Below are 25,306 nucleotides of genomic sequence, written 5' to 3'. Positions count from 1 at the left end.
GGTGGTTGGAACACCGGGCGAGAATGCACAATCACTGCACGCTGTTCCAGCCACCCCCGGGTGGCAGTTTTTTTTCTTTTTCTAACGTGGGGAGGCAATAGGGAGGCTCTCCCTGTTACCTCCCCACGTTAGAAAACCCCAATTCCACTTCCCCCACCCCAACTTACCTGCAGGACCAAAGCCTTGCGCTCTGGACCCCGATGATGCTCCCGTCTGGCCGCCCTCGAAACAGAAAAGGGACTAGGCCCCCTTTCGGATGATGGTGGCCATTTAGGAATGTTTTCCATGGCTGCCGTCATCCAGAACGGAGCAGGCCTTCATCCAAAACGGGTCCTAGTCCCTTTCCCAATTCAATGGCAGCAGCCAATTTTTGGCAGTTTCTTTTTCTCTAACGGGAGATGGTCTCACGCAGAGCTCATCTCCCGGCGGATGGAAAAAAAAAAATATCCGCACCATGGTAAATCATGGAGTGCGAATAGCTTTCACGCCAGGCTGGGGGGCAGACACCTACCAATGCAATTTTATGAGGGAAATAAAATAAAAAAAATACAGATTTCCCTTTTTTTGGTTGAGTCGGGGGGTCCCCCTCCAAACCCCTGTTTACCCATGCTTCTCAGCCCCCCCCCCCGAAACACACCTTTTAACCCCTTTACCCCACACTTTATATATTTAGCATTTGTTATTTTTTTGGTAAATTGCATTTGTTGTTTTCTATTCACTGCATACCTAGTAAAGCCCTATGTCCGTCCCACCAGCTAGGGCGGGAAAGATATATTCCAGCATGCCCACAATCACCTCTTTCCTTCTACTCTCACTACTTCACCCCTTCTTCTGATTCCCCCCTTCTTCTGATTCCTCCCACCAATCTCCTACCCCTGAGATATAGCGCTCCACCCAGAGCTCACCTAGTCCCTTTGATGTAACTCCTTTTCTCCATTCTCCTCAATACTCCTGCCTCATACACAGTACTACACAAGCATCCTCTTTTCGCCCAGTAACATCTGCATCATAATCACCCCTTGCACTAATTCCTCTAAGCCCTCGCCAGACAGACACGCACACTCAAACTGCAGTACCACTGCCACTCTCTAGGCTATGCCTAACATGCTCCACAATCTGCCTCTACAGTCTGCTGCTCCTCCTCCCTCCTGCTATCTTGGGTGTCCTACACCTCAAGGTCTGACCTCACCCTGCTAACCCACACTTCCTGTGCCCGTCGTATATCCCCCCGCTCTCCAAGGATTGGATAGCTTTCCCTGTCCAACCTGTCCTGAACTTCCCCAGCCATGGCATCTGTGTGTATTGGAAAGTCATAAGAAGGCAGCTAAGCCCCACCCAATTTCTCCACACAGGTCTGCAGCAGCATATCATAGATGGAGAAGCAGGTGGGCCAATGTTGATGTGTGTACTCCGTGACTCATTTCCAGAGGGTCATCTGTAAATCCGCTTGGTGAGGGTGGCTCCTTCTCCCCCCATTGTTCTAAGGGACCTATGGTTTGTTGCACAAGCTCCTCTCCCAGGCTTGGGAGCTCCGCCGTGTTGCCACATATGCAGAAGCTCTATCTTTCGCTCTCTCTTTCTGACACAGCTCCTACGTGTACCTCAGTTACAGCGTAGTAACAGTGTTTTTCCAGGGTTGTGTTATCATTCTAGGCAGCCAGTCTCAACAGCATGCATGCTCTCTGTCCATGCCGTAAGTCCTGATGTTCTTTTTCTCTCTCCTAATACTGGCAGGATGTTTCCATAACAAATGAGACTTATAGAGGCATGGCATCTGTTTGCACTGGTCTGCATACAAACATTTTGGCACATGGGGCGGGCCAGGAATTGGGATGGACCAGAAATAGGGACGCTCTCTGCTGTCACAGTCCACACCAGGGGTTAGACTGGCTCTGAGCCTCCCTCTACACATTCCACCAGCTGTGAAATGAGATTCCCAGCCTCTTTTGACAAGGACCGGGCCTTGTTACACCTGCAATAATCAAAAGAGCCTATAATCCATCACTATACCAACTCAAATGTATTGTCAGCCAATACACTATGGGTTAAACAAAAGCACAATGTTTGTTCCTCTCAAGTCCAATTAAAAGTGGTTTAAGTCATCTAGGACACTTTTCGGGAGTCTTAAATAGGTTTCAAAAAATGTTTCCATTATGCATAATTTAACAGCATTGTAATGATCCCCATAATTACTCTCCATATAATGAAGCTTGCTTCTTTTGTACTTCAATTGATCTTTAAAATTATTTATTTACAAAGGAGTTTGAAAATCTGAAGCGGAAGAGCTGCTGCGGGCCAAAATCAATGTTACTTTTCCTAATTTGCCCCCACTCCTCATCTATTTCACAATGGTGTGCCAACAGTTTTCTTTCAATTTATAATTATAATTGTTCTTTTATAATGCGCTTAGTACCCAAGATGGTTTCTAAGCGCGAGACTGTGATTTAAACCTGTGTTGCTATGTGTTGTCTTGCTTCGAAGACAAACGCGTTGCGCCTGAACTATGTTCCTGACCCCGTATCTATTCATTTAAATTCTTCATTTCTGCAAGCACTTAATGCACAATTGTTCGGAACTGTCCTTTTTTAACCAATATGCAAATGTATTGGTTTACTTATTATAAAAAAAGCACAATAATGTCTTAATATGTCATTTCCTTTTCACATTCTTTTTGTTGCTTCATAAATCAATTATTGCAAGCAATTCTTTCCTTTTCAATATTTCCAATCATTAAAGCATCTTTCTTCTTATAATACACTCTTCTACTATGGTGTTACAAATATCCTGTACTGCAACACAATATTTTTTACATAAAAAACTATTTCTTCTATGCACCATGTGATGTGATTCCCATTTAACACCCACGTGTGTCACAATTCTTTTTTGATCAGGGTCACTCCTCACCTGCCATCCCAACTAAACTGCAGGTCTAAATAATAAAAATTAGATACACTTCCACAATCTCCTCACCATTTAAACTTAGCCTCAGTTTCTGACACATCATTCTTCTAGTTTAGTTTGGTTATCAGACAGTGCCGCTTTTAATAACATCTAGACATTTTCCTCATATTATCGAAGGTACACCGTTTCTTTCACAATACTTTGTTATAACACTTGATAGAAAGAATTTCTCTTTATATAAAAAACGTCTTTAATATTTCTTTTCTTCATTTTTTTACCCACATTTCTAGATTATTCATTGGAGATTGGTTATCTCCATTGCTTGGTTGATTCTGATTACCAGGCAGTGCTCCAGATAAGATTTTGAGGTGGGAGTATTTTACGCATGATTTTTTAAATTAGAGCGTAAATGCAATTTCAAGAGTGTAAAAATGAGTTTTCTCCTCTGCAAGAGAGTAAAACTTATCCAACACATACGTTATGGGTATGAACACATTTTAAAAGGGTGCATGCTTTATTGTGTTGCCCGCTTAGCTGTCACAGATTTGGTCTTTCAGTTGGAAATTCACCATCATGCATAAGAAGGCTATGCTGCTGACAAAAGAAATGCTACAGTACCATCTAGTGGTGGAAAGTATGTTTTCTAATGAATAAATCAAAGCGTACACTGTACGCAGTACAAAATTAAAATGATCCATATTTGCCATATTTACATGCGTAAAAGGGCAAGATACGCATGTTAACTGGTAGGCGGTTACCAGGTACATTAATTGATTATGGACTTGTGAACAGAATAACTTCTATGATTATCAGGAGAGAACATTTAATACTTTTCTGATAGTTTCTATTGAATGGATTATTCAGATTTTCTTAGTTATCAAATTATTGAATTATCACTGGATTGATTACAAATTTCAAATGAGAATTTAAAGGTATTTCTCAAGTCTCCATCACTGAAAAAGTGTGTTCTGGATCTTTTACTTTTAGTTAAATATTTGTCATAAATAGCAACAGAATGTTGTCCTAAAATTACCTTATTGTTTGTATTATTGACAGTGAGTTATGTTGCCCCTGAAGGGAAATAGCTCCCAAAGCATAGTGTGAATAAATCTGAATCTTTTCTGAAATGACCCTGGAGTCTGGATAACTATCTTGAAATCGGTGTATTCTCGAATCTATATGTTTTTAATGATTTATATATATATATCCCAAAATATATTACGGCTGGCTTCTTCCAGTCTAAAGACGTGCAGAGAACAGGGGTATCCCTCCACTGGGATCCCATTCTCTCTAGGAGAAACCCCCTTGGCTTTCTTTGTGGACTCCAAAAGGGTTTATCAATGGCCCAGGTACATAGCACCCTTGCTCCCTGGAAGCAGCCTTGCTCCCCGGGGAGGCTGCCTTTCAAGCAATGAATCCCAAAGGAGCTACTCCTTATGACTGTATCAAATAAGGAATATTGGAAGGATCATGAAACCTATCGCATCAGATTATGGCATCTTTACCTGCGAGAAGGAGAGACTTTGAGACAGATGTCATGCTGAGTAAAGTATCTTATGACCAAATGGCTGGAGCAGAAAATAAGTGAAGAGGTCAGGGAAATGTTGACCATGGAAGAATGTATTCACGGTTTGCCTCCATACCTCCAAATAATTGTGTACCAGCTTCATGAGCCCTCCTTAGAGGCAGTCATCTGAATGGCCAAAGTTTACCAGAGAGTGATGCATTCTGGAGACCCACCAGGTCGACTCAAAAAAACAAGTGAAAGTAAATCCCATGGCCCAGATGAAAGGGGGGGGGAGCTCTGCTGAGAATAGCCTCCCCGCTGGGGGGACCTAGTAGCAACAACAAAATCAAATCTCTGGTAACTGATGACAAGAGTCGTCCGCAATCAGGGCCTCAGCTGGAAATGGGTATTTGTTGTTTTTCCTATGGGAAGGGCGTACATATTGCCAGATTCTGTCCCAAGCTAATAAGGAAGGAACTCGAGATTATGCTTCTAACACCAAAGCACAAAATGATAAGAAGCAAAGGGTTGTGGAGTTTCTTCGGAGGAAGAACCAGGAATCCCACAACCACCATCATGGACCATCATTTCCATGGGAAAAATGGATAAAATAATTCTGTCTCCCAGTGGGGATTCAAAGAATCGTGGCTGTTGCCTTGTTAAGACTGCCATTCAGGCCAACCTGGTGTCCTAAAAAGAATTAGCCCCTGGACCTCTTTTGTAGAGCATAATGGGATTCGGCCCTTCCTCTCTGCACACAACTAGAGATCAGCCTCCTAAAAAAACACATTAAAAGTACTATGATTGTGATATCAAGACTACCTGATGAAGTGTTCAGAGGCACAGACTACCACATGTTTGACCGTTGCCTTCAGGTCGTCCAAAATCGCAACAGGGAGAATGTTTTTCCAAAGTCAGATAGTAAAAAAAGAGGTTGGGGGGGGGCTTAGAGGAAGGAGTGGGGGTATGTGACAGGGTGAGGATCATGACCATGTCAAGGATGGGACAGGGACTCCTCTCAGAAGCGGTGTGAGGGAGATCAGGGGGACCCCATTCGCTAAACACCCCCACACCTCCAGTGCGCTTTGTGTATGACTGATGGTACCACTGTTCCTCCCAGAATGTCAGCAAGCTGCTCTTCCGACCTGAGGTTTGTCTTTTTCAGAACATCAACTGTCAGAATGCAACTGGGTACATCCTAGAAAACCTGGACCGGAAACAGAGGAATTGAATCCAGAACAGAAAAGTGGAATGGACAAGGATTGGTCTTCTTTCTGCCAAACAGAGATGAGACACACAATACCTGACCTACCAACTCCAAACAGTCCTCAGAGGAATTGTCGGGCACCATCAAAACAAACAGAGGGTATGAAGGGACTGCAGTGGAGACACATAACACCTCTCCAACCCCAACTGAAAATACACTCTCCAGTGCATACAAGAAGGCACAATGAAAGCAAGTAGCCTGAGCACATAATTGCCTCCCTGCAAATAGAGATTGAAAAGCGAGCATGGTGAAACCATCAGTCCCAACCTCCAGAGGGACAGTTTAGCCAGAGATTAGCCGAAGGTAGCAGGTGCTCAGGGAGACAAATGTGAGCGAGGAGGAGTGTTGGAAGGTGGTAAGGTGGGCTATAAAAGCTCTGTCAGCACAGAGGAGATTGAAAGTTGTTCGGTGAGATCAGGTAACATGGTGGTGGAACAAGAAACCAGACAGAGGATGGACAGTGGAGTGGAGTGCCGTGGAGACTGCATCAGTTTTTTGTGATAGTGCAGGCAAGGTACTGTGCATGAAGAGAGTGGTACTGGTTCTGTGTAGGGTAGGAAGAAGGGGTTTGTGAAAGGAGAGTGAATAGGAGGAGAGGTGGAAGAAAGCAAAGGAGGAATTTGAGAAAGAGTGATGGAGATAGTATAAGGAAGGAATGTGGAGAGAGTGCCAGGTGGGAGCAGTGGTGAAGGAAGAAAAGCAGGAGGAGAGATGTGGTTGGAAGAGATCGATGAAGAATGTGATAATATCAGGCCACAGAGGCATGGATAGGGGATTGAGAGTAGGGAGAAGAGGTGTGGGGATTGTAGAAAAAGGAGAAGACATGGGGAGAGGAGCGATGGTAGGTATAGAAGAAGGAGGGAGTGGAGCTACAGACGGGGAGAGTAGGAATATCTCAGAGGAATGAGAACAGAGTGTGTGTGTATATATATCTATCTATCTCTATCTATCTCCCTGGTGAAATCAGTATACCGACCAAAGAGAGAAGATCACCTAAGGAATTCCCCGACGGAGTTACACAGTCAGATTTTCCTCCCAGAACAGAGAAGACTTAGACGGTAAGGGGTTCTTTGCACTAGAATACATTGGAGACGATGTTTGAGTTAGGAACACCTGGGCTAGGGTGGAGGGAGCCCACATGGAGGTTGAGACATAGTTTTACTTGTCTCAGCCTCCCCCAAAATTCAATAAAGCATGACAAACCACACATCTTTATCTGGAGATTATTGTGGTCAGCTGTGATAGATTGTACAAGAGTTACACTTTTAGGCTCGACGGGCAAATTTGGAGCATCCCACGTCAACCGTTTTGTGGATTGCGAGTTAATCACACCACCCACAGCCCCCGGTTTTCTCCCAGATCATACAGTATGGATACGTTCTCATTAATACAAATATTGTCCTACTCTATGGTGGACCCCAACCATACCCTTTGTAGCCTATGCTAGGAAGTCGTATTTACTTTTTGCTCTTTGGATATAAAAAAATAAGCACAATAAAAACAATAAAACACCTGCTAAAAAGCTACAGAAACATCAATCAAATAAAACACTATCAATTATTCAAACAAAAATGTTTTGTTAAATATATATACTCCTCTGCCGCCTCCTCCCTCCGCCACCTCTCTGGCACCCTGCGCTTCTTCTTGGGCTGAAGTTGCCTCCTTCCTCCAGCACCTCTATGGCACTCTCTGTTGATTCTATGACCGCTCTGCCTGCCCCCTTCTCCGCCACCTCTCTGGCACCCTCTTCTTCCTCTCTGACCACTCTGCCACTTCTGCAGGGCGCACCTCAAGACTGCACCCCTCCATGGAAATCCTGCAAAGGTGGCAATCTGTTCCACATCGCTACTCTCGCTCCGCAGTCAAAAACCCCTGACACCTGCCGTCTCCTGGAAGAGATTGATTGGATGTACTCTATCTCACTGAGACTTGGTTCACGGCCAGTTATGTCACAGGTTTTGACACTCTCCTTCCTGATGGCTACAAGATCCTCTCTGAACCCACCCAGAAAGATTTGTCCCAGGGGGGGTGTAGCCCTAATTTTCCCGGAGTGGATCCCTGCTTCTGTCATTCCAATGCAGGAATACTCCTCTTTTGAATGCCTGGTCTGCAGGCTCTCCATCTCCCCTGGGCTCTCTCTCACTTTGGCCATTATCTACAGGCCACCTGGTGAGGCTGCCCTCTTCTTCTCCCAGTGGGCTGACCTCTCCTCCTCCCTCCGCCTCTCAACTTCTCCTCCTTGAACACCTGAATATTCTCTCTCTCTCTCTCTCTGCCTGCCTGCCTGCCTGCCTGCCTGCCTGCCTGCCTGCCTGCCTGCCTGCCTGCCTGCCTGCCTGCCTGCCTGCCTGCCTGCCTGCCTGCCTGCCTGCCTGCCTGCCTGCCTGCCTGCCACATCCTGGATGTTCGGATCTCCTCAGACCTCCCCCTCTCCAAACCGCTCATCACTCCTCTCTTGGAGTGATCACATTCTTCTTTCCTCCCACCTCTTTCTCTCTCTACCCCCCCAGGTCAAGCCGACCCCAGCACTGCCACCCACCTTCTTGGTCATCCAGCCCATGAAGCGTGCATCAGTTAAGGCTTTCGCTGCTACTTTCTCTCCTACTCCTATACCTTTGGCTGACTCACACTGACGCAGCCCTCTCCAACCTTCATCTCTCTATCTCTAACACTCTTGACGTCTGTGCTGCCGTCATGAGGATCGGTTTGAAGCTGACATCCAAGTGCAACTCTTGGTACGATTCCAACCTCGCCACCCTTAAAGCAAGTGGAGGGTGGCTGAGAGGAAGCGGAGGGCATCAAGCGCACCCTCTGACAAACTGGCTTGCTGCCTGCTCCAAAAGGCAATACAGATTTTCTGTCCTCTTGAAGAAGAGATCCTACATCCAAGCCCACATCTCTGCAGCCTCTAACAATTCGTTTGAACTTTTCAAAATCTGAAAGGAGCTGGCCAATCCTGCTGCAGTCTCTACCTCTCCTGGTCCCTCCCAAGCCCTCTGCACAGCTCCGGCCTCTCATTTCACCACTAAAACGCTGGACATCCTGTCCACTCTCTCTTCCTCTACCTCCTCTACCACCACTCCCCCCCCCCCCCACCTTCGGCCCTTTCTCCTCTTACTTTTTTTATCTCCTTTCCCCTGTTCGCCCCAACGTTGTTTCTAGACAAGTCGTATCTATTAAGGTCTCGTCAAAGCAGGTTCTCCCCTACTCCCCCAGAACCATCAAGGACCATATTGACACCCTTGCTCCAGCCTTGGCTGATTTCTGAAATCACTCTTGCCACTGGAACCTTCCCTTCCCCCCTTAAGCACTCACTTGTGCACCCTCTTCTTAAGAAGCCCTCTGTCGATCCTTCCTCTCCAGCAAACTATCACCTGATCTCCATCAATCCTTTCCTGGGCAAACTCCTGGTAAAGCTGGCCATCTCCCAGCTTAATCTACATACTGAATCTGCTGGTTGTCTCCACGACCACCAGTCTGCCTTCAGAGCTAACAGAAGTACAGAACATCTGTGAAGACTTGCTCTCTAATCTTGACTTTAACCTTCCTTCTGTCCTCCTCTCCTTGATCTATCCTCTGCTTTCGACACAGTCAACCACACCATCCTGCTCAATCGACCTCTGGATCAAACTGGGTATCTCTGGTCAGGCCCTGGCCTGGTTGACCTCCTTTCCCACCGACCGACCCTCCGAGGTCCAACTTGGGTCTTTCCTCTCGTCTATCTCTCTTTCTACTTGTGGTGTACCCCAGGGGTCTAAACCCTCTCCCTGGCTTTTCAACCATTACCTGGCACCTCTTGCTCATCGCATCCCTACATTCTGCTCTACCTTTCAGTGTTATGCGGATGACACCCTTATCTCCTTCAGGCTCCCCTCAGCCACCTCTGCTCCGTCCCTCATACTAGACTGTCTGGCCACAACCCAGGAATGGTGTGCCACCAATTATCTCTGCCTTAATGCTAGTAAGATGGAGACACCTGCTCCCTCCTTTCCTCTCTCACTCTGGTCGCCCACCCTGGGCCCTCTTCCTATTCCTTCCATTGTAGCTAAGAACCTTGGTGTCATCTTTGACTCCATCCTGTCCTTACATCTCTGATGTCTCTTAGAAGTCACACTATCAGCTGCACCCCTTAGAGGTATTGTTCCTTTTCCCACTTTCCATCAGAAGCTCACTGTCTCCAGAACTCTGGTCCTCTCTAAGCTGGACTACTGCAGCAGCCTCTTTCTAAATCTGCCTGCCTCTACTCTTCGACCTTTAAAACTTACAGGACTGCGACACTTGTCCTTGGCCTCAAGACCAGGGATCATATCTCTCTAGCTCTGAAATCTCTCCAATGCCTCCCTGTGGCTGCAGGGATCAAGTTCAAGCCCCTTTGCATCGTCCACAAGGCTTTCTGGGGCCTGGGACTGCATTACCTCCAACTTTCTCTTCCTAAACATCTTCCTTCTCATCCACCTCCAACTCTCTGAGGTTCAGATGCTTCTCCAAGCAGAGAGTGGGGGAGTAGATCTCTTTCCTCGGGTGGGGCCTCCCTCTGGAACAGCCTCCTTGCCTTTCTCAAACTTGAGCAGAACCATCCGGGTTCCGGAAGCAACTGAAGACCTTCCTTTTCGCTTCTGCTTGCTCTCTCCCTTGCTGATGCCCCTGACTGCTCCGCACACTGGTCACCTGGCCACCCACTGAAACCTGGCTCCAGGCTCTTACATATCCAGTTGCCCTTGCACTGCCTCCAGGCCCCACAATGGTTAAGGGTCTGTATCTGCAACCCTACAGTCCCCAGTTTCTCTGCACCTACGAGCCACCTTCTGGCAGCACTTATGAGTTCCTGCACTCCACACCACTACCCACCTCCCGGGCCCTTCTTCCCCCACTCCTCCTCGCACTTGCGTGATCTGAATGACACAAGGCCTAGAAAGATAGTTGTTTTGTCCTCCCACTGTCCCCCACTCCTTATCTTGTTGCGCCTAGAAACACTTGAGCACAGGCACGTTATAAATGGCATATCATGAGTGAACGTGGCATAGGTTCCAAGATGATGAAAAAGGGTCCAAGACACCAGCCACTTCAGAAGATGAAGACTGTGCAAGTCTGTGTAGGTCTCTGTAAATCCCATTTACATCTGACGATCCCATAGAGTCTATAAAGCTCTGTCCAGCCAATGAAACATGTCCTGGGTTAAGAGACAGTGAACTAAGTTGGTGGTCACCCACACCAATGACTAATGTCAAAGAAAAACCAACAAAAAAAAGAATACACACCATTAAGCTCACAATCCGTAGTGAAGTTGTTCAGGTTCCAAGCTAAAAATAGACCTCCAGTCACCTGCACCTTCCATAATGCAAGCCTATATAGGTTGTGGCAAAAACCTAGCACCCAAAAGCTAGAAACTTCTACACTCCGGCTTTTGACAAACAGCACGTAAATGATTATTCAATATCACAACCCATAAACAAAAAGGGGGCTGCCTGCAGAGTGCATTATGGTGCTATGTAGTGTAATTAATGGTTTGTGGGCTCTTCCTGGGTAATGTCTACAGCATCAATATCTTGCCTCCCTTAGAAATAATACTGCTTGGTTTTAGCACCAACTTCAAGGCGCGTAGTCTGCTCCATTTTAGAAATGAGGAAAACCGAGGTATTCACACACCCATTCAGAGGTCTACACATCAGTTAGATCCTTGGGTCCGCGCTTGGAAACCTCTTGGTATTAAGCACGTTATAAATAACCAATTATAATTATTTTTATTATTATTATTATTATTATAAGTATGTCCAACAATAGGAATATAACGTGTATATGAATTGGATATGATTGCATGAGTAAGCACTCATGCAATCATTTTCACCCACTAATCCAATCATATTCATTGACACATACATCCACCCATGCACGCAATTGAATGAGTATTCACATACTCATCCATCCACCCTTATTAAAATTCCTACCAAAGTATAGTCATCCATTATTGAATCCAAATTCAACCACTCATCTATCCACCCAGAAAATTCACCCACTACTCCATCCATACGTCCATGCACTGAACCATAATCCAAGAGTTTGCCGAGGAAAGGAGTGATGGAGATCGGGCAATAGTTAGCTGGAGAAGAAGATCTGCAGTGGGCTTCTTTAGAAGGGAGTTCTTAAGGGGGAGGGGAAAGTTCCATTGGCAAAAGGAGTGATTGCACAAATCGGCCAAGGGTGTCGATGAGGTCATGATGGTTCTGGATGAGCAGGGGATAACCTGCTTTGGCAGGACTTTCATAGGTCGGACTTGTCTAGAAACATTGTCAGGTGTGAACAGGGGAAGGGAGGAGAAAGGAGACGGAGACACGGCCTCAGACAGGCCAGGAGTGGTAGAGGAGGACGATGGAGAGGATGGACATGATGTCCTGAGTTTTAGTGTTGAAATGAGAAGCCAAGGCCGTGCAGAGGGCCTGAGAGGGAACAAGAGAGGTAGAGACTGCAGCAGGATTGGCCAGCGCCTTGCAGATTTTGAAAAGTTCAGATGAATTTTTAGAGGCCGCAGAGACGCAGGCTTGGATGTAGGTTCTCTTCTCAGAGAGGACAGAGAGCCTGTACTGCCTTTGGAGCAGACGGCAGGCCAGTTTGTCAGGGGCGGTGCCTGATGCCCTCCACTTCCTCTCCGTCGCCCTGAACTTGCGTTAAAGGTGGTGAGGTCGGAATCGTACCAAGAGTTGCACTTGGATTTGGGCTTCAAGCAGATCCTCATGACAGGGGCAAGCACATCCAGAGTGTTAGAGATAGAGAAATGAAAGTTAGAGATGGCTGTGTCAGGGTGAGTCAGCCAAAGGTGCAAAAGGAGGAGAGAAAGTAGCAGTGAAAGCTTCAACTGCCACACGTGTCAAGGGTCGAATGACTGAGAAGGTAGGTGGCAGTGCTGGAGTCGGCTTGACTGGGGGGGGGGGGGAGAGAGAGAGAGAGAGAGAGAGAGAGAGAGAGAGAGAGAGAGAGAGAGAGAGAGAGAGAGAGAGAGAGAGAGAGAGAGAGAGAGAGAGAGAGAGAGAGAGAGAGAGAGATCTGAGGAGATCAGAACATCCAGGATGTGCCTGGCAGGCAGGCAGAGGGAGCAAATGAGCATTCAGGTGGATGTTCAGGTCTCCAAGGAGGAGAAGTTGAGAGGTGGAGGGAGGAGGAGAGGTCAGCCCACTCGAAGAAGAAGAGGGCAACCTCACCAGGCGGCCCACTCAGAAGGGAAGAGGGTGACCTGGCCAGGCAGTCTGTAGATAATGGCCACAGTGAGAGAGAGGCCAGGAGCGATAGAGAGCCTGCAGACCAGGCATTCAAAGGAGTCGTCGTCCTGCATTGGAATGATAGAAGCAGGGATCCACTCCGGGAAAGTCAAGGCTAGACCCCTACCAGGCCGGTTGGTTCTGGGTTCGGAGAGGATCTTGTAGCCATCCAAATCAAGCTCTTCCAGGAGATGGCAGATGTCAGAGGAATGTTTGACAGCTGAACAAGAGTTCAGAGTAGTGATGTGGGGCAGGTAGCCACATTCGAAGGACTTCTGGGGGGGCGCACTGGCCAGAAGTACACCCTGCGGAAGTGTTGGAGGTGCTCGAGGATGGACATAGGAGGAATGAAGAGAAGGCAGGGTAGTCAGAGGGGAAGAAGAATGTGCCAGAGGGGTGGCCAAGTAGAGAGGCAGCAGAGGGGCTTGAGAGGTGTGAGAAGGAATAGCAGGAGAAGAAAGGAAGTTGATAAGGCGCGGGAAGCATCTATGAAAAAGGAGGAGATTGGTCTGAGGGCCCTGGACCAAGACAGTGCCATTTAAGTAGTAGACATTGATGATAGTCTTAGAGGAGTGGAAGGGGGCAGGAGGGCCTCCCACCGGGTGCCACCATTAATGGGAGAAGAGGAAAAAGGAGTGAGAACAGAGACCATATGGGGGGGTGCATAGGCCTGGAGAGGGAAGGTAAGGGTCTGTCTGGAGGAAGCACTGGTGTAGTTATCAGCGATACGGAGGCCTGGGTTGGAGACCAGGATCACCCTTTTGAGTTCTTCATGCCAGACCTAGTGAGAGGGATAGGATAGTCGATAGAAAAGCAGTTATTAAAAAGCAGTTAGAGAAGATAGGTGAGACAGAGAGCAACATAGAGGGCGCAGAGAGGAAAAGAGGGGCGTGGGAGGTCGAGGGGAGCCCAGGCAGGGAGGGGAGGATTGCAAAGGGGGATTGTGGGGGGAGTAGACAGGAGGTAGGCTCAAGGGGGGGGGGGAGCACAACAAAGAGTAAGAAAAACAGGCCTAAAAATCAGATACAATACAGAACCAACAACAAAGCACAGAGTGCAGCAGTGAACCTAGAAGTAGAGAATGTACATGCAGTACAGAACCAGAAACAAAGCACACACACACAACAGGGAACCTAGAAGTATGAAAGCAGATGTAATACAGAACCAAAAGCAAAACAGAGCACAACAGGAACCTGTAAGTGAAGAATGCAGGCATGCAAGGTATTGCCAGGCTGTGGAGAACACCACAATAGTGAAACCGTAGTGAACACAAAGTCAATATTATCAACAAGGCACAGAGCACAACACAACAGGAGCCTAGAAGAAGGAATGCAGTGGAGCACAACACATTGTCGAAACAGTACACAATAGATCGAAGAAAGGAGGGTCTAAGATGTGGAAAGAAGGGAACGCAGGGGGGGGGAGCCGAACAGGAGGCGGGGACCTACAATGCGAGAAGAGCGCACACGGCTAGAGGAGCAAGGGAGTGCGCGTGACCATGTTGCGAGGGAACGTAAGCACGCGAGCAGGGACCAACGAAGCGAGGGAGCGCACAAGGCTAGAGAAGCAAGGGAGCGCACACATGGGAGAAGGATGTGGGGAGCTACGATGCGAGGGTGCGCACGCGGCTAGAGAAACAAGGGAGTGCCTGCGGCCAGGTTGCGAGGGAGTGCACGCGGCTAAAGAAGCAAGGGAGCACACAGTGACCACCGTGAGGCCAGATTTCAAAACTCAAAGTGAGGCCCAGTGTTCATTAAGCTCAATAACCACATTGAAGCCAGATGTCAATAAACCAAGCTAGCTGAAGACAGGTGAGGCACCAGCCCCTACTTGGCATGCTGAGGAATAACCTCCGATTTGCCGCTTACCTGTCACCCATTGTCCTCAACTCCAGCTGTATAGCTTCTACCTCCTATGTGGCCAAGAACGAGGCAGCCCAACAAGCAGTTGCTCACTATCTTGATGCTGTGGACCCGAGACCTCCACATCCAGTGTTTGCCTGAGGTCACAGACCTGCCTAGCCCCCGACAAGCTGGGAGGGTGTCCTGTAAAAAGATGCAGACTCTGGTTCTCCCGCAATGGAGCACAATCCTCACGCAGATTTGTCTGCAGTGATAGGTCTCCTGCCAGGACAGATCCCTGTGTGAATCATTATCACAAAGCCATAATAAGAGAACACACCTAGGGCCATGTTAACAGTTTTTGGGGTTCAGTGCACAGATAGACCTGGGGCCCCTTTCCATAGCCCATTCCACCCCCTCAAACCAACCAACAAAATGAACAGATTACGTGCCTCAAGTCAAATTTAACAGAAGTAACACAGCCGACTATTTCCTAAAACTAGGTTTAATTTACTAAACCTAATAATGGTCTGGAGAGAAGGGCCATAGATGCACACTGCTCTTCTGTGCCTGTAGTCTTGTAACATGAATGCAACATAACCTGTTTCCTTTTGGTGTGCAGAAAATGCAACTACCAGCGAATGGTGATGAATAGAAAGGCTATAGAGGGAACGGATTGAGGCCTGTACTAAGATTCTGCCAAAAATGATGGAGGATATAATTCATGATGTAGTTACTAACTACATTAAACCCCATTATCGTTTTCATGTGAGGGATTTTGTTCCATAGGAACTCTGCAAGATGACAAAAGTATGCTACCTGAAAGGCTTTTTTATTATAACAAAGTAAGGCAGAATTAAGGCTCACAAGAAACAAATATGAAAGACATGAATTATGTAAAGACGGTGTGTAAACAGAACACTAAAATAGGTTATATTGCAGTCCCGGGAGGATAGCTCAGCGGCAGCGTGCGCGTCTTGGAAGCAAGACGACACGAAGCAACAACAGGTTCCATCCCCGGGTCCGCGCTTAGAAACCTCTGGGTGTTTAAGCGCGTTATAAATACATAACTAAGACAAAAAAAAACACCACAATTACACAACTAAGAAAAACAAACGATTCCTGTAACAGCGCCTCGATGCCTGTGTGAGCGCTTTATAAATGTTAAATAAATTAAATGTTTACAGCTATTTGCATATGTATAGACATCACTTTGAAAATGCAGAAAATAAAATGCAAAATAATGCATCATTTGTACGATGCCTTTCACCATTAGTATGGTCACAGCGCACTGTAGGATTAGCCCTCTTGGGGGATCCAGAGTCCAGGTATGGGAAGAAATTCAAGGAGGTGCTAGTATGCGTGTGCATATTGCCAGTACGATAATATGAGGGGTGGCCAAGTTCCTGCAAGTCACCCATGTCGAGCTGGCATGTGGATTGGTGGTTGAGAGAGGTATGTGAGAGCGGGAGACAGATTATGTGTGCAGCTACTTATCGAAGTCAAGGTCACCAGGACATTGACTATCAATCAGCACATGCTTCTCATTGACCGTCTTTATCCTGCCCGTTAATCTTTTAGCAGCAAACACTGTCATGAGGGCAGGAATTGAAATCAAAGAGCAACTGATTGGCCCAATTTCTGCCATTCCGCTAGTACCCTGGCACACCAATGGTGGCAATCATAAAGAAGCAGAGAGAGAGGAACAATGGCAGGGAGAGTGAGAGATAAACAGAGATTGTGAGGATAGGCAAGGAGGTTAAGACATAAGAGCAGGAAAGGAGAGCGCAGGAAAAGGGGGGGGGGAAGAGAGAGAGAGACACACACAGGCGTCTCAAGAGTGGAGACAGAAGTTAGAAGTTAAAGATAATGAAGGTGAATAAGGGGATGGGTATCAGACTAGAGAGACAAGGAAGGTGCGCAGGAGCAACGAGGCAAACAGAGGGTGAGGAAGAATATGGTACAGTGAACATGAGGCAAAGACAACAGAGAGCACGTACAAAAGAAGTGGCGGCCAAAGGCGGCAGACAACAGAGAGGGCATAGATTCCAAGGGTGAGGAAAAAATTTAAGAAAGTAGTGAACACCCAGAGATCTTGTAGGAAGATACAAGAAATGGCAGAGCAGAGGCTGTTGCAGACAATGAGGTAGCGGGACAAAGAAAAGACAAGATAAGGAAATGGCAATGAGGTAGGAGGCAAAGTCAAAGAAGGAGATCAGGGGCATGGAGAGAGAGCATATGGGAAAGACAAGGGAGGGAAGCAAGTGCAATGATGGCGAGTCAATAATGAAGAGGTAAGGAAAGGGAGTGAGGGGTGCGAGAAACCTGAATGTGTCTCACTCATTAGTCCCTGAGGATCAGCCATTGCTATTGGATCCAGTTCATGGGGGTGGACCAGTTAGGGAGCATCAACTGGATGGGGGGGGGATCCTTGGGGAGTGGAAGTGGGACACTGATGGGTGAGACGCAGTATCCCCCTTCTTGTTATAAATTTTCCCCACCCTACCCCATAGGATACTCCAACACTCTACCCCTCATCCCCTTTTCCGACACAAACACTTTTGCACACCACAAAAGACGACAATCACGAAGGCCATTTACCCGACATGTCTCAACGCCAGGGTCAGGCAAAGACAGGCAATTGACCCGAATCACACACACCTGATGCCCCTTTCCCTTCCCCACAGGGATAAAAGGTGGAGGACGAGAGCACGATACGAGCAAGGCAGACCACACAATGAGAGAGCTAACTCAGCATGGCAGTTCAAGAGGAGAAGAAAGACGGTATGAATCGAGAGTTTATCAAGAAGAGAAGTGAAAGAGGCCTGTGAAACCTCCAGAGAAGAAATCGTAAGACCGCGAATAGCCAGCGTGTGTTGCAGCAGATGTCAACGGTACACGGGTGTCTGCTCTGCTGACAACCAAGCCGGAGAGAGACGCATGGCCCAATGGTACCAGCCTTGACTCCACAGACAAGAAAGCCAAACAGTTTATCACAGCCAGTGAGTCGAGGGAAGAGCCCATAAAAAACAAACTGTGTTGAACGAAAGTAGCAAGCGGCTGATTAAAGAAACTACAAAGAACTACTGATACGAAGGGGGAAAAGCCAGCATAGCAGAGTCAAGCACCATGTGGGTGTCTACTCGAGAAACTCTGGCCGATACCCTGTTGTTGAACTACCATAGCCAGAAGGCCTTGGGAGAAAGGCGAGAAGGGAGTCAAAGTGATCATACAGGGGTCTAGTCAAATCCTCTGTACAGTTGAAAGCCTTTGATCGACAGATGATTGTGAAACTAAGGGAAATGAATCCCGCATCGTAAGATTGGCAAGTCAAACCGACTGAGGAATGCCGATCAAAGGGGGTGAGGTCTGAAGTCCCGATTAACAGTGTGTGACAAGTGTGAACCCGGCAGAGGGATGTCCACAGTGAACTGTTTAAAAAGACATTAAGAAGGCCTGATTAACAGTGTGTGCACAATAGTGAACCTGGCCGAAGTATGACCACCGTGAACTGCTTAAAAGGACATTTTTGAGAGTTACAGATGACGACTGTGTTAAAAGCAACCAGGCGGAAGGAGGCTAACAACTGAGAACAGTCTAAGCCCAAAAGAGGGGGAACCCAGGGGTTAAGAACTATCACCCAAACGCAAATAGAGACAAGAGGAGAAGAATTTTGGAACCAGTATTGACTTTTTTGGTTTATCATATTGGTACCTCATCAGACCCTCGGAAGTAAGAAGGTTGATTACCGAAGGGCCTGATAATGATTGAAATCTTGTGGATCTGAGCCCGAACGAGGAAGGTCCAATGATGAAAAGGCATCACCCGACTTGCAAGCTGGAAGGAACTTTTGTTTGTTATTTTGTTGAAGACATCAGGTCCTCGGAGGCAAGGGACTTTTTTTGTAGAAGAGACTTAACTACCGAAGGCCCTGATAAACCTAGAACGGACTGTTAGCTCGTGCAAGGAAAGCTTGAGCGCGTGCTGTGCTCCAGAGTCCTACCTTGTCCCGTGCTCAAAACGTTGGGAAGGGAGACCCAACTACTGCATCCTGACTTATTATTTGTGAACACTTTTTCCTGTGAACATTATCCCACACTCTTTGTTTGTATTTAGCCTAAGGATTGGCAGTAGGTTTTCTTAGCAAAGGCCCTTATATTTTAAGACGCCCCCAGAACGGCCTTATAATTTGATGGTCGTAGCTTGATCCCATCTTAGATTTAGGTTTAAATTTGGCATTTTTCCAACCCGCATACACAGTTTAATAGGTATCACTACATAATATCCCCCAAAAAAATATCGGCGTAGATATGGCCGTTTGGTTCGCCATAGGCGATATTTTTGTTGGAGATATTATGTGGGAGTGGGGGTGTCCCCCGCACATTAAAAAATTATGCAGGGGTGTCCCCTGCAGGGTCCATGTGTGAATTTCGCTACAAAAATATGGCGATATTTTTGCATCCCAATATGTTTGCGGCGTAATTAACACATGGAACTGTTTAATAAACACCCTGGAACTGTGATCACTTGTGTCTGTCTTTACTGTTGCCACCATGAGTTCCTTACAGAGGAGAGTCAGAACTAAGAAGGGGACAAGGGAGCAGGAAGAGATAGAAGAGACAGTGGAGAGAGGGTTGAGGGAGGGGCGACAAATAAGTTTATCATGTAGAGGAAAGACAGTACAAGTGAGAGAGGATGGAATGAGTGACGGACAAGGAAGGTGAAGGGAGAGGATAGACCTAGTGAGACAGGGAGTAGAGAGAGAAGCAAAAGGTTAGCCCAATGAGGGATATGTAGAAGTGACAGTATAGAGGACAAGTAAAGAGGTAAACTGGACAAGAAAGGTGACCAGGGAGAAGGAAGACAAGAAGAGCTAGAAAGAAGTGCCAGGCTTCTAAAAGAGAAGTGACATAGTAGGAGAGAAACGCAGGAGGCAGGTGGAGGGCTGAACGATCTGAAAGGTGCGATAAGAGTGTAACAGAGTAGAGACGGGGGTACGTTTGTGAAAAGGGTTTGAGAGAGTTGGGGGGGAGATCATGGGGTGAGAAATGAAGGTGGAATTGGAGTTGTGAAAGGCGTTGCTTTGTTAGAAAGGTTATTTCTTATTATATCCACTTTTGTTGGGTCAGTGATGAAAACCCAAGAATGCACATTTATGGGGAGGAACATAAAAGCCTCAGTGAAATATTTATAAGCGTTCAGTGTTCTGATCTGTAATTGAATAACAGGGCAAATCGGATACTCATTCCAGTTTAGGGAGTGCATGTCACGCATGTGCAATGTAAACCCACACTAGACTCCAGGATTTACTAAAATGCTCATCAGACATCCTACAGGTCACAGCGAACAGTGGAAAATCAGAGCGAGCGGGGGCAGTGGTGCAGCTATTTAAGGTACACATACTGAAAAAGGACCTGTTGTGAAATCCACACCTATCAAGCCTCTGGAAGTAGATACAGTGAGGAAAAATACAGCTACATGCAGTACACAAGAAGCATGAACATAGCTATCTATGAATGTAGACTTCAACAAATGAGTTCAGCTCAATCTAACAGTCTAAAATAGATGAAAGACAGAGTCTGACTACCCGGGAATCAAACTGTCCTTACACAGTACACATCTATATCTCTCACGAGAGCTTTTATCTATATGGGCTATCACGAAGAATAGAAAACTTTGCACCAAAAACAAAGGATAATGAAGGGTTATTTATATAGCGCCTTCACCAAAGCGCTTTACATAGTACATATTTACATATAATATCACCCAAATGAAGTTGGTACTCATTTATCAACCCTAGAAGGCTAACGGCTGAGTTGGCCTGGCCAGAATTGGAACCTGCAACGTTCAGATCACACACAGATTGCAGCAGCAAGCACTCAACCCGCTGAGCTGTCTTATCAACAAATAAGTCTCTGAGTTAATACATGGAACAGACTTATTGCCATGGATTGGGGAACTCAGGTTTCCAACACCATGTACGTATCCTTGGTGATCTAATTACAAATAATACTATTTGATTTTTTAACATTTTTATTTTCTGCAGTAAAACGTCATCTCAATAAATGATTCTGCAAAGTATAGGTCTACCGTGCCCTGCTCTTTCCAAGACAAGCACTCAATCCCAGCTCAGGCCCGAGGCCGAAGTGACTGTAAATAAAGAAAAACAAGCTCATCTATGGTCTGTGCTTTCTTACAAACTGCAACGCAAGTCAAGCTAATGCTTGCAGAAGTTAGGCCCATAAACTCCCTCCAGTGAATTCCGACTCACGAGTTAACGTGTGCTGCCTGCAGCCTCATAGCAAAGAGGAACTTTGCTTTAACTGGGCAAACAAATACATTTTGCAACATAGTATGGCAGGCATTTGGACACCCGCCCGTCCCCCCTGGATTTAGTGACAGGTGGGCCCCCGCCCCCAATAATGGGGGTCCGGGCCACATGCCCAGTTTGCCCTTCCATAAAGATGTCTCTGAACACAACATGCTTTTCCAACAATCTCCACATAATCAGAACGTTAACACAAACACACTCTGCAGTCACTATCAAGGCAAAAATGCAACGGTTCAATTTCGCGTCTGCACGCTTGAATTTTAGTGGGAATGTGATACTGTGCCATTTAAATGTATAATAAGGGTTTCTCTGTCGTTTATCCCTGTGTTAACTTATATTAGACAGAGTGAGCGTTTTGAAGAATCACAGTAAGAAACATTCGCTCTTACTATTGTATTGCTGTGGACCGGCAATCTAAATGCAAGACTCAGCGGGCAGGGCATCTGCCTGACTTCGCAGCGGGGGCATGCGCTGCAACAAGTCACTTCAAGCAGGAGTCATGGATGATAGTTTGACTGGCGCACAGGCAGCCGTTCTCACCTTTTATTAACTTGCTGACACGTCTCCCACGTGTCATCTTCCTCCGTGACTTTCGCGCCTTAAGTCGCAACATCCCATGTCAGGAGTATAAAACAAAACAACGATAATACCGTGGATAATAACAGTAACTCGTGGGGTTGCACCATACATTTAAATACACATTGCCAGTTGATTAACTTGGAGACCCTGGGCAACCGCAATAGTGAAGAACATGCACAACTTAGTTCATGAGGAGTGGCGGGGCAGGAAAAGCCGCACCCTGGTACACCAGGGATTGCATCTGCTGCAGGGGATCCACTTGGGGGTACTGGGGGAATATGAACATAGGGGCCCACACTATTTGTCCAGGACCGGGAGCCCCACTGATGTTCATTCGTACTGCGCACCAAATTAGGCTTGAAGGCAACTCGCGGGACCGCTGCTTACTTCACTGTGCCCAATTGACACTTTCATTGCTACTAGCCAGAGACAATTTTGATGGATTGACGGGGGGATGGTAGTATGCCGATAACTCAACATTTGCCCTGTGTGGCAGTGGAGGCTGTGCTGCTCCTTACTCCCTCCCCTCAGCAGGAGCTCATGTGTTTCATGCAGTATTGATGGCTGCTAGAGCGTCAATATGCCTCTTCTCTTAGCACGGCGGCGTGCCGCCTTCTTCCCCAGTCGGGAGAAAACATGGTGGGAAATGGATAATGGGAAACCCCACGGAGGGCCTGCTCCTAGCCCACATCGGGCTGCAAGGAGAGGCGTGGCTGGCCTTGTTCACTTTTTTTTTCTTGTGTGCACACACCGGGGTCTCCGGCAGCGTGCAGCCGTTCTTCCCAGGACCTCATCAGGGAGACCAGCGGTCACCGGACAGGAGCCGACTTTCTTTTTTCTTTCTTTGTTGCATGACGGGATGGCCGGCAGACCTTCAGCGCTCTGGGGAGTGCAGCAGGTCTATTGCTTGTTGGGGACTGCAGGAAGTCTGTGCCCCTCATTGTGGCCACCATCTTGGCCTTTAGTGCCCTGCATGCCCTAGCTACCTCAACGCTGTTGGCACGCTTCGCCACGCTAGGGAGCTATGCGTAGCAGGGACAGGTAGTTACCCTTGTTGTGGCCACCATCTTGGCCTTTCGTGCCTTGCATGTCACGGCTGTACCGCCGTTGGCACACTTTGCCACATCAGGGACAGGCAGTGTCCCTTATGCTGCTCTTGCTCCTCCAGGAGCGAGCTTGGCCATGCGGGCAGCATGGCAGGGGCAGGTCGAACCCTTTTCTTCAGGATCGGTGGGGCACTGCATGCCATCCTCGTGGCCAGTTGTTGTATTGCCAGGGGACCGGCAATCTAAATGCAAAGCTCTGCGCACAGGGCCTCTGCCTGACTTTGCAGCTCTGGGGCGCGCTGCAAAACGACACTTCAGGCAGGAATCATTGATGTTAGTTTGACTGGCGCACGGGCGTCGTGCGCACCTTTTATTAACTTGCTGACATGACTCCCACGTGTCATCTTCCACGTGACTTTTGCACGAGCACAGGAGGGGTTTAAGCCACAACACGTACTAGAACGAATGAGCGTTAAACCCTCCAAACAAAGTTCAACAGTCTATTAGGGGGCAAGAGGATTTAAAGTGAAGTTTTTTTCATAAAGAAACGTGTGATTAAAAAGTCGTAACAATATTGTTCACTTTAAATTAGCACTTTTGTCAAGTGCACACACCTTTCATAAACACATACGTTTTGGGGCAGGTGTACATTTTTCAGGAAGACTTTTACCGAAAAAGGTTGCTATGTCCAGGTCAGTCACAACATGTTTTCATTTGAGTGAATGAGTCATAATTGAAAATAAGATCTGGTACTACAACTGTCAGTTTGGTCACTTCACCGAAATGTGCCTTTATATTATTTTGATTTAAGCCTTTAATAGCACTGAACAAAGATCCTAAAATTGAATAGACTATAAACAAAAAGAGATGAAAAATGGGGTTAAACGGTTTATTTTGGAGGGGTCGTTCAGGGATTCAAAATCTCATCTGGACCTTGGCATCTTTCTTCTTCATTTTCTGGCAGTTTCAGAGGGAGCAGAAGCTCTTTGGATGCGATGATGCACGCGAGCTCCCCCTGTGGTGGAAAGCGATCCTGCAGCTTGCTTTGCATGCAAACATCTAAGCTGTTGTGGAGACCATTGGAGGTCGGGTCCAGCTGTCAGGCTACTGAGTTTCTTCCAGCTGTGTGACAGCTGAACTCGATCTCCAGTCGTTTGAGACTCACGCGAGATGCACAAGGTACCCGCCCCTACCGTCCGTTGAAAACAGACTTATACAACACCAACAATTAGACATGCGTCAATTACCGTTAAAGTAACGCACCTGGACATATGTTGCACTTGACCCAGCTGTCGTACCAGTCCTGAGATGTTAGTGTCTAGTTCCCATCCGAGAAACGGACCTTAGCAACGCTCAACCTCCTCATCACGTGTGTTGCACGTTACGTCCAGGCCATGGACGTTTGAGGTCTAACGAGTGAGCCAGAGCCTACGCCCTTGCCGGCGTCTAGTTATTATCGGAGAAACGGACCCTAGGAAAGCACTTCCACGCTCCCCCCCCCCCGCCCCCCCCTCCGTATCACGTCAGTTGGGCATTACGTAATGGCCATGTACGTCTGTGGTTCACGCTAACACGTGTGCCTCAGCGTAAGCACTCGTGATCTTTGAAAGAGCGGGAAAGCAAGGAAGGCACGTGGCTGAAGGACGCAGTCATTTCTCCGACTACGGGAATGAAAGAACGAAGGCGATGCACATAAGTTCCCAGGCGAGCTTGCGGTAAACCCTGCTATACTTTGGGAATTCTGCTGTGTAGAAGGGCGGAATATATGGTTTCTTGTGTCAAGGGGCGATTTGCAACGTGCAGAGAGGAGTATTTGTCCTGTACTGTTGATTGCAGAAAGTAGGATTCGGGTTTGCACGCAGGCAGGTTTGGGTATTAAACCTTTTGTCCTATGCTGAATACTTGTATTCCTGTGTAGAGGAGCAATGTTTCCTGTGCACAGGGCTTAAAGTGGGGTAAGAAATCGAGAGGGGGCCCTCGTTTGGGGGCGTGGCTTCTGGGAGGGGCGTGGCCTAAAAAGCACGCAAATCGTAAGGTCTGCACACAAATATATATACATGTGATATATCTGTGTACGTACCTTACTATGGTTTGTGTACTTTGCAGGCCAGTTACATATTTCTATGTTTAGAAAAGATGGCCTGCAAAGTACACAAACCATAGTAAGGTACGCACACAGATATATAACATGTATATATATTTGTGTGCGTACCTTACGATTTGTCTAGTTTTCAGGCCATGTTTTCGCGTTTATAAAAGATGGCTTTGAAAGTACACAATTCAAGCCATTTTTGATAAAGCTTTGACTACGGACAAAATTGTCCGTCGGCAAAGCTTTATAAAAGATGGCTTGAATTGTGTACTTTTCAAGCCATCTTTTATAAACCTCGAGGAATCCCCAGGTTCGCCGAAGGTTAAAGACGCCTCGCGAGTCGTGACCTGGGGAAACAAACAAAGGCAGTTACTATGACTGACGGAAGTGGCAGCCAGCAGCATCGCTGCAGTTGGCTGCCACTTCTGTCAGCTAGCCTGACTTCATGGCAGGCGCATCTCCCGTCGCGGCTGCTGCCGCAACGGGATAATG

The 25,306-nt window shown here is 47.1% G+C and overlaps 1 protein-coding gene across 2 annotated transcripts in view; it reads right to left on the bottom strand.

Annotated features, from left to right (window-relative positions):
* ZNF512B (zinc finger protein 512B) overlaps positions 1–24,190 on the bottom strand; it is a 1,156,964-nt gene extending 1,132,774 nt beyond the window's left edge. For both annotated transcript variants that reach the window (XM_069650846.1, XM_069650847.1), the window contains exon 1: positions 23,986–24,190. The gene's annotated coding sequence lies outside the window, so the exon portion shown is untranslated. The remainder of the gene's footprint in view (positions 1–23,985) is intronic.
* Positions 24,191–25,306: the final 1,116 nt, after the last annotated feature.

Source organism: Ambystoma mexicanum, chromosome 3p (assembly GCF_040938575.1).
Source record: "Ambystoma mexicanum isolate Mex_15411 chromosome 3p, UKY_AmexF1_1, whole genome shotgun sequence".
NCBI lineage: Eukaryota > Metazoa > Chordata > Amphibia > Caudata > Ambystomatidae > Ambystoma > Ambystoma mexicanum.
The sequence above is the reverse complement of the archived record's forward strand: the minus strand, read 5'-3'. Positions and strand labels throughout refer to the sequence as shown.